This window comes from Crassostrea angulata, unplaced genomic scaffold, assembly GCF_025612915.1.
Source record: "Crassostrea angulata isolate pt1a10 unplaced genomic scaffold, ASM2561291v2 HiC_scaffold_1, whole genome shotgun sequence".
Classification (NCBI taxonomy): Eukaryota; Metazoa; Mollusca; class Bivalvia; order Ostreida; family Ostreidae; genus Magallana; species Magallana angulata.
Genome location: NW_026441566.1, coordinates 506,672 through 517,046, shown reverse-complemented (window position 1 = coordinate 517,046; position 10,375 = coordinate 506,672). Strand labels below are relative to the sequence as shown.

Here is a 10,375-nt window from a genome sequence, read left to right as displayed (position 1 = left end):
TATTTAAAAATATAAGTAGCTAGAAAAATAAATAAAAATGATAAAGAGGCACGTTTCACACCCCATTATCATAATGGTACAGTCCAGCATTAGTAGATATAATCATTATAAGATACCTAAGTACTAAAAAAGTTATCATGGCAGAAACAAAGCGGAAACGTCCACCATCATTCAAGTTAGAAATACCAGCTAACGAGGAGAAAAAAAATGAATTGTTGCAAAATCTTCAAAAAGTCAGAGAAGTTTTAGTGAAACAACTAGGCAGACCCGTCAACAATACTGACATCATGGATGCACTAGTTAATGCCTGGGGAAAGTCAAACGATGAGAATAAATTGGAATATCCAAAGACCCCAGGAACCTACATCAATGTGAAGAAAAATGAGGTGAACCAGGATTTTTTTCTTACATCAGTGTCATCTGTTAGTAGACTTATGGAGGTTGCTGCAATTCATGGGAAACACTGTTGCAGAAAACTTGAAGTCAAGAAGGTGACCAAAAGGGGACATGTCGTTTCCTTGAAGCTTAGATGTACAAGGACCGATCGGGCAAAACACGTATATCTGTGGGCGTCATCACCATACCTTCCCAATGGAAAATATCTGATTAATGAACGTATCAACCATGCATTCGTCTGCAGTGGGATGTTACCTTCCCATTACTCTCGGTTTTGCAAGGCAGCAGGATTTGGGGTACTCTCTGTATCCAACCGCAATTCCTTCTTCCATAAGTACAAATCTACAGAAATATGGCAATAAATAAATTTGTGAAAGAGCGTGAACACGGTTTTGTATGCAACCAAAATGATATTTGGCATGGAATTAAGAGTGTCAAAAAAGCATTGACTCTAATTTCCAGCGGTCCACGTTACAATGAGGGGAAAACCTGGTCTGAGGAACTATACGATAAACCAGAACCTGTGGCCACACATTTCTATTGGGCTATCAAGCACTGTGAAGGGGATGGAAATACGCTGAGAGCCATGCTTGACAACATTGTGGAGCACTACAAAAATAATCACAAACGATGTGATCCGTCCTCTAGATGTAGAGTTGATCCGAATTACGAGCCTTCACGTGTTGTGATCGAAAATCCTGTAGCAGAAAAATTACTGAGAGGTGTCATTGTTAACTCCATCATTTACAAATACCCTGATGATTTCAAGCTCGGACGAGATACTTACTTTGTTGAAAGTTTCAATAATACTTTGAATATTTATCAAGATAAACGAATTGCATTTGGCAGTGAACAATATAAAGTTAGGGCTTTTCTTGGAACTTGCCACTGGAATGAAAATGTGGGGAGAAAATTCACATCAGTTTCATATAGACGTGATCCAAAATCCCCACGTAGACAAATTGGAAAAAAGAATTATTCAAAACAAAAATTTCAATTTAGAAACAACATTTGGAATCGTTTTATGAAACATGTTTTCTCTAAACGTAAAAGAAATTAAATCTGTGTGCACGTATCCTATGATATATTAAATGTGTGTAAGATAACAGTGTGTACTTGTCTAATGCCACCACGTGCTTGTGGTATGCAGCTATCTATAAATAACTTCTCTCTGCAGTGTTATCAGTGCGGAGGTGTGGCCTGCCTCCTTATATGCTTAATTGCCGTCCGTGTGGATATTCAACTAGGTCAAACCCGGTCTTTAATATCTCAAAAATGGTAAGAGATAGAGAAATGGCTACGCTTATGATTTTGTACAACTGGACAAGACGCATCTAATTCTGAAATTTGAATGCTTTAACTCAAAAAATAATAAGAATATTATGTTACAATGAATTCTTAGTATTTCCCTTGTCAAAACCGGAAGTGCCAGAACCGGAAGTCCAAAACCTTACATACGCGTGTCATATAAAAGTGCTATAAGATTATAGCATATTAGTTTTAATATGTCTTTCGTTTTCAAAAAATCGCTGACGAAACTTTGTCGAGAATAAGAATAATAATAAACAGAAGAGTAACAATAGGTCTTTTCGACCGAAAGTCGAAAAGCACTAATAAAACATCAGAATAACAATAGGTCTTTTCGACCGAAAGTCGAAAAGCCCTAATAATAAAACATCAGAATAACAATAGGTCTTTTCGACCGAAAGTCGAAAAGCCCTAATAAAACATCAGAATAACAATAGGTCTTTTCGACCGAAAGTCGAAAAGCCCTAACTAGAACATTTTTTGTCTTCAACAAAAAGTAAGGGCTTTTCGACAGCCCCATTATCCCTTTTTGATTAAATGTTCAAAACAAATTATTCTCTAATTTATTTCCAAGTGTTCTAAACGCCTTGGCATCCCCAGTTGCTTAGATAGGAACTTACGAGTAGTGCAATGTGAAAAGAAAGATAACTCCAGAACTTTACAGGTAGCTTCACTTCTTATTTCCAAAGGAATATTTTCAAAAAATCATATTGAAGTAAGTATTCATTCCTCGGACACAAAACTTGGTATGCCTATAGTATTTATGCTCTACATTCTTACAGCAAAGCAAGATAACTCTTACAAATTTTTGTTTGAAATTTAAAGAAGTGATGATCTTTGGGCCTTCCAAACCCCTATAAGGAGTCAAAAAGTGGCCCCTTGGACATAATTTTAAGATTGTACTCTTTATTTTAAACAATAAACTGAAAAGATTTTAAAAAATCAAAAGAGAAATAAAAAAAGTTACAGCTAAAGGGCTGTTTAATACGTTGGCCCCGGCAGATCCCTAATTTTCTCGAATTGTCTACCCAAAAACTTTTCCGGTCTGCGCATTGTGTGTACCATTATACATCTGATATATTGTAATGTTAACTTGAAAACTTTTTGAGAAAACGAACGACGCGTGATTTTTGTTTAACATTGAAACTCCCTTAGGTGATTTTCATCGACCTATAAAACCGGAAGTAGTCAATATATCTCAATGAAACTCGGAATGTACCTTTATTACTTCTATAGTAACAATGGTAAGGTATAATTTAAATTTTTAAAGGTCATTTGAAATTTTTTGTTTTTCATCCCCCCTTTTCTAAAGTTTAGGATTTAATATCTCAAAAACGGTAAGATATAGAAAGTTGCCTACGCTTACAATTTTGTACAATAAGACAAGATGTATCTAATTCCAAAAGCTGAACGTTCTAATTCAAAAACTAATCAAGTTCTGATCTTTAGGTCCTTCAAACCCCTATAAGGACTCAAAAAGTGGCCCCTCGGACCATGATTTTAAAATTGTACTCTTTATTCTTAACAATAAACTGAAAAGATTTTTAAAATCGGATGAAAGGTAAAAAAGTTACAGCTAAAAGGCTGTTTTGCACGTTGGCCCCTGCAGATCACTAATTTTTTCGAGTTGTCTGCCCAAAACTTCTTCAGGTCTGCGGATTGTGTGTGTCATTATAAAGATTAAATATTGTAGCAATTATTTGAAAGCCTTTTGAGAAAACGAACCACGCGTGATTTTTGTTTAACATTGAAACTCCCGTAGGCGATTTTCATTGACCTATAAAAACCGGAAGTAGTCAATATATTTTAATGAAACTTAGAATATATGTTAATTACATCTGTGTTAAAAATATTTAGGCGTTTAATAATTTTTTAAAGCTCATTTAATTTTTTTTGCTTTCTCATCCCATCTTTTTTAAAGTTTAGGACTTTATATCTCAAAAACGGTAAGATATAGAAAGTTGTCTACGCTGACAATTTTGTACAAAAAGACAAGATGCATCTAATTCTAAAAGTTGAACATTCTAATATAAAAACTTAACAAAGTATTGCGTTTTAATCAATTTTTACATTTTTCCTTGTAAAAACCGGAAGTACCGGAACCGGAAGTTAAAAACCTTACATTCTATAGATTGATAGATTTGCGGTAAGACCGTCCCAAAACTGTATCAATATATCTTCCAGTTTTCAAAAAATCGATGACAGAAATCTGTCGAGAAAAATAATAATAATAACTAGAGCAAAGCTCATTGCAAAGCAACGAATGGGTCTTCCGTTCAAGAGTAAAGCTTGATGTTCCTGCAAGAAGCAGAGTGTTTAAATCAATAACAAGAGCAACTTGAAGTAAAAGATAAAAATAAATACGAATGATACTATGTACGAATTAACAAAAACCTTAACGATTCTAAGAACGACTTAACAAAAAAAATAATTCCAAAGGTGTCAAAGTACTTAACAAAATTCGAATTATTTTTGGTACGAGTTTGAACTTTACGCTATTTTTGAAACCAAAAACGCAGAATCAAAATTTCTGAAAAATCAATTTTTAAACCCCGATATCTGTTATGCATCGTCCGATTTAAAAACGGATTTTAGTTTTGTACTCATCATGAAAATTACCGTAGGTTAAATATGTTTAATTTTTAATATTGAAAAACAATGAAAAACTAAAACAAGAGGCAAATGGGCCACATCGCTCACCTGAGGAACAATAGGTATGATAAAATCAGCTTAATGGGGTCACAATGCAAACTACCTGGACAATGTACAATAATACATGTAGATCCTGTATAAATAAAATCTATTTTCCCCCTAAATATTCTTATGTTTATAATCATTAGTTCCTTTTCTAAAAGGATGATTTTATATTGATTTTATAGTCATATCGCATGTTGAGTATTGCAGTTCTCAAAAAGATCCTTAACAATAGTTTATATATGGGATATAAACCTACATCAAACTCTGAACCTTCTTGTGAGGCCAAAGAACTGTCCTCGGGCCAAAGTCTTAACAATTATAAAGAATCATCTGGGTGATTAGTTTCTGAGAAGAAGATTTTTAAATATTTTCTCTATATATTCCTATGTTAAACTTTGACCCCCCTCCCTCCCCCCCCCCCCCCCCCCCCCCCCCATTGTGGCCCAAACCTATCCCCGGGGTCATGATTTTCACAACTTTGTATCTACACTACCTGAGGATGCTTCCACATACATGTAAGTTTCAGCTTTCCCGGCTGATTAGTTTCTGAGAAAACGATTTTTAAAGATTTTCTCTATTTATTCCTTTGTAAAAATCCATTCCCCCATTGTGACCCCACCATACCTGACCTGGGACTATGATTTGAACAAACTTGAATCTACACTACCTGAGGATGCTTCCACTTTAATTTGAGCTTTTCTGGCCTAATAGTTTTTGAGAAGAAGATTTTCAAAGATTTTCTCTATATATTCCTATGTAAAACTTGATCCCCCTCTTGTGGCCCCTCCCTACCCCCGGGGACCATGATTTGAACAAACTTGAATCTACACTACCTGAGGATGCCTCCACACAAGTTTAAGCTTTTCAGGCCGAATAGTTTTTGAGAAGAAGATTTTTGAAAAATACCAACAAATTTTCAATAATTCTCAATTACCTCCCCTTTAAAGAGGGCAGGGCCCTTCATTTAAACAAACTTGAATCCCCTTCACCTAGTGGTGGTGCTTAGTGCCAAATTTGGTTGAAATCTGTCCAGTGAAACTTGAGAAGAAGATGAAAATATGAAAAGTTTACAACAACGACAACGACAAATTGTGATCAGAAAAGCTCACTTGAGCCTTTGGCCCAGGTGAGCTAAAAACAAAATAAAGGAAACATAATTGCATACTTTTATTGAAAAACAATTTTTCACAGCTAACAATTGTAAATTACTTTAAACAGCCATAATTTTGTTTGTTATAATTTCTTATCAAACACAAACCACAACAAGGCATGATGCTTTCTTAAAGTTCCATTACAGTAACTGTTCATGAATTATCCGATTTAATTTGAATTACTGGTAAATAGTCTGTAGAACACATTAAGGAATATGTAGGTAGAAGTGACAGGTTAACCTCAAGAGCTGAAAAGAATCAAAAGGTAAAAACCATGTGGCCACCAGTAGCTGAAATTAAAAAAATCAATAAGCTGTGTTAATACATGTACCGGTACTAATAATAGCTGTGTTTACATTAACATATGCATAGTATTTCTGAAAAAAAAATACACTGACCATGCAGTGTAATTAGTATGACATATCCCGATACGTGACATTAGATGGCACAGGACAGTTTTTTTGATACATTTCATTGTAGCCTGGGGACGTGTGTCTTCGGAACCCTGTAACTAGAATTTCGCATTTTACTTCTGAATCTCATGTACCTAACATATGAGGCCTACATATTGAATATCAATTTCAACAAGAGACATCCCTCTAACTAATGATAATCATTAAAAATCATTTCATGAGTTTTAGCAACACTCATAAGCCTTCAAGTACAGCAACTCTCAATTTTACAAAAATATTGACGGGTACTTTATCCGAAACTGTCCCTTGCTACCTTTAACTTACACTAACATTCTCTGAAAAGTCATCTTGTCTTAAACTTACAAAGCTTATGCTATTCTGAGAAAAAGTATACCTCATTTTGCCAATTCCATTAAGGATTAAGAAAAATATGGCCATTTAAGTGAACCCAGAATTTCCACTTTCTTCTATTTAACACAGATTCATAGGGCTCTCCATAAATAAAGCATCTTTACCTAATCTTATAGAGGTCAACTGTTGTTCAACCTCCCAAAATAAGAAACCTTATTCAAAACTACATACATATACATGATATTATCATGACAAAAGCATCACATCACTTAGAAATACTCTTACTTGTATACCCTCCCCTAATATTTTGATTTTCCTAAGAAGCATTAGTTTGAACACTTTAACCTAATATCATGAAACTTGTGGCAATTCCCTTGAGTCATTTCTCACACATATTTGAAAACAACCATCACTGATATTGAAAATTGATCTTTTCTTGATAAATGGATGATATGTAACATTTTTTTTCACAAAAAGACATGCCGCCATACATGTGATTTCTTGTTTTCATGAAACAGTAAGCTTATAATCATATTTAGTGAATATCTTATTTATTCTGGTTTCTAGTCTCCTTTTAACTTTGCTAAAATAGTAAGACCTACAAGTGTAATGTCTGCTCTTAATTAAAATGAAATTCAAACACAACCGGATACCTGGGGACGGATGAGAATTCCATGATAAATGTTCAAATTTTACATGTTTTGCTACATTTTTGATGCATATATACAATAAAAGGGTAAAAATATGTTGTTTCTTGATCATTTCGAGAGTAATTATTATAGCAGATGTTATCTCAAGGTCAAATTTACATTTACATATCCAACATGTAATGGTAATGGAGACAATTGGAAAGAGGGGGTGGCTTTTTTAATTCTGTAAATATATCTAAAATATCACTTTTGGATAGGAAGGAGCAAAAACTTCAGTTTTTTGACATATTGTATACTTTGATAACTGCATTTGTCTACATGTGAATTTTATTTGAAAGAAAAATATGCTGTTTTAAAAAAATTCAGTTATATAAGTCAGTTTGCTTAATGTTATTTCATGAAATCAGACAGCAAAATTGCTGCAAATTTATAATTTAAATAATTCAATTGATCAAAACTCTTTTACTGTGCAGTATTAATTCTTATCTCAGTAATTAACTTAAGCCTATTAATTGTCATCAGGATAGGAAATACCTACTTTCTAAGCCAATTTACTCTAGTGGTGGTCATTCTACACATTTAAAAGGGATTTACTTCCCTTGTATATTATAGCTAATAAATCATGTAATGACATATATAACCAACAAAATCATCCATTTTCCCAAAATAGACTACTTTTGGTACAAAATTCACTCAAAATTACAGTTAAATGAGAAATCTGAAAATACCATGTAGTCTTGAAACTTACACTAACATTCTCTGAAAAGTCATCTTGCCTTAAACTTACAAAGCTTATGCTTTTCTGAGAAAAAGTATACCTCATTTTGCAAATTCCATTAAGGATTAAGAAAAATATTGCCATTTAAGTGAACCCAGAATTTCCACTTTCTTCTATTTAACACAGATTCATAGGGCTCTCCATAAATAAAGCATCTTTACCTAATCTTTTAGAGGTCAACTGTTGTTCAACCTCCCTAAATAAGAAAACTTATTCAAAACTACATACATATACATGATATTATCATGACAAAAGCATCACATCACTTAGAAATACCCTTACATGCATACCCTCCCCCTATTTTTTGATTTTCCTAAGAAGCATTAGTTTGAACACTCTAACCAAATATTATGAAATGTAAATGCTTCTATTCTGATCAATTGAATTTTTAAGCAGTGTGAAATTAAAACCATCGCAATTGAAACTTTAGTAAAAATCATGAAATTTTAACACGGTGGAATTAAAATGACTTACAGTATTTCATCCGAACATCCTCAAAGTATAATTTTCTGCTATACCATTTTTTTAAAATGAATTCTACTGGGTTTTTTTTTTTGCAAATAAATTTAGCGAGGATTTTTTTCTCTTTTCTTATTAAAGACAGGTTTTAAAAACAATATTATGTTTAGTAAGTATAAAATTCCATAAACAATTTTATAAAGCTTTGGATTTTAATTGCACAATGAAAAAATGAGGGATTGCATGATAATACATGCTCATTTTGAAATTTAAAGCATTGTTGATTTCTTTTCCTAGATAGAGATATGCACAAAATGATGTTGCTCTGTGATGCTTTGCCAAGATTAAAAGCATGAGAGAGAGAGAGAGAGAGAGAGAGAGAGAGAGATCTGAGGCACATGTAGTAAAAATTACTATATACATTTGTCTTACTGTAAAAATTGTTTACAATGAAGATGTGTTCTGCATGTAAAGTTTACCTAAAATGAATCAATAAAATTCAATATATATAAAAGATAAACTAATCTCAAAGAATTTATAATGTTCTGTGAAATAATCAAATCTTGAGAAGAATGTTTTATAGATACACTGGCGTCGGAAGCAAATTGAAAGTGGGGGGGCTAGACTAATCCTCAAAAATATTGAGAAAAAAGTAATTCCGAAAATCATGGAAATCCTAATCCGTGGGGGGGGGGGGGGGGGGGGGGGGAGTATACCTATACTTCCACACACAAAAAAAAAAATACTTACTTAAATTTTTTTTCCCAAAATCATGAAATTCCTAATCCGTGCAGGGGGGGGGGGGGGGGGGGGGAAGGGTAGTAGTCTTCTGAATCCAACTTCTCAAATCTTTCTAAGTAATTTTACGAACAATAATCTTTCCTGCGTGAAAAAGTGGGGGGGCTGAACCCTCTATCATGCTATGTTTCTAATGGTAAAGTATAACTTTGCAAAAAAAGTGGGGGGGCTAAGCCCCCCCTAGCCCCCCCGGTTCCGACGCCTATGAGATATCAGGGAACATTAAGCTAAAATCTGAACTTAAAGTTCTTTTCATCTTGCACTCTCTGTTTCACATGCTCTTTCACAGGCGATAATCATATATAACGGCGAGCCAGACAAAAGTTCTAATTTTAATTAGACTGAATATCTACCATGTCAAATATATTTATTTAATTAAGCACAAGCCTGTCTGAGTTCTTTAATTCATTAATTAAGTGGAGGTGATATGGTAAAGATCTGCTATATATTCAAATATTTAGGGTAAAGTTATCATCATGCAAACATGCACTCTAATTACAACATTCTACTCTTATGTGCCTTTGGAGCCCCACCCCTTTTGCACTGTTTTACAGTGTGTGGTTTGTTGTTCAATACAAAATAAGACATACATACACATAATAATAAATAGAAATTCAAAAGAGTAGTGTGCAAAACATACACGTGAAAATACATTGGACAGATAATATCCCGAGATTTCTCATACTCAAATGCCCGCTTTTATATTGTTACGCACGTCAAAAGCGGAGGTTAGAGTCAGAGGAATGTCGGATTAGATTGAAAAGTGCACAAACACTTTGAAAAGAAAAAGTCAATACGACATATCCTGTATTGAAACATACCTTTATAATCTGTCATACGTTAGTTGAGCTAAAATTTCCACTATCGCGGTCTTGCAGGCCATTCTTCTGACACACCGCTATCAGCTATCAAAACATGGCGACTCGCTGATACTAAAACAAGTCCCACGGGGAAAACAAGTCCCACGAAAGTCCCACGTAAGGTATCAGGAGAAAACGTACCCAAGAGAAAACGTACCCAGGAGAAAACGTACCCAATCTCTAGGGTACGTTTTCTCCTGGAGAAAACGTACCCTATGAAAATCATAATTATACTACGTGATAGTTTTTAATACTTTTAAATACTATTTTCATAATAAATATACAGAAATGTAAGAGTTTTATAGATACATGTATATGAATTTGATACTTTATAATTTTAAACATTAAAGGGGTTGGACTTATTAAATAATTTTTAAATGCTACTTTTATGCATATTTCAATGCATAGATGTATAGAAATATATTCATTTTATGAATAATATCTTTATAATAATTGTAGCAACTTTTATTTTAGTACGAAATAATTACCTGTCATAAAGTGTTTATCAGTCTAC

The 10,375-nt window shown here is 33.6% G+C and overlaps 1 long non-coding RNA gene across 1 annotated transcript; it reads right to left on the bottom strand.

Moving 5' to 3' along the window:
• Positions 1 to 5,551: 5,551 nt before the first annotated feature.
• On the bottom strand, positions 5,552 to 9,908 carry LOC128168520 (uncharacterized). Its single transcript, XR_008241397.1, has 2 exons — positions 9,823 to 9,908; positions 5,552 to 5,800 (listed from the first exon to the last, which is right to left on the bottom strand). It is a non-coding gene; the product is annotated as an uncharacterized LOC128168520 (long non-coding RNA).
• Positions 9,909 to 10,375: the final 467 nt, after the last annotated feature.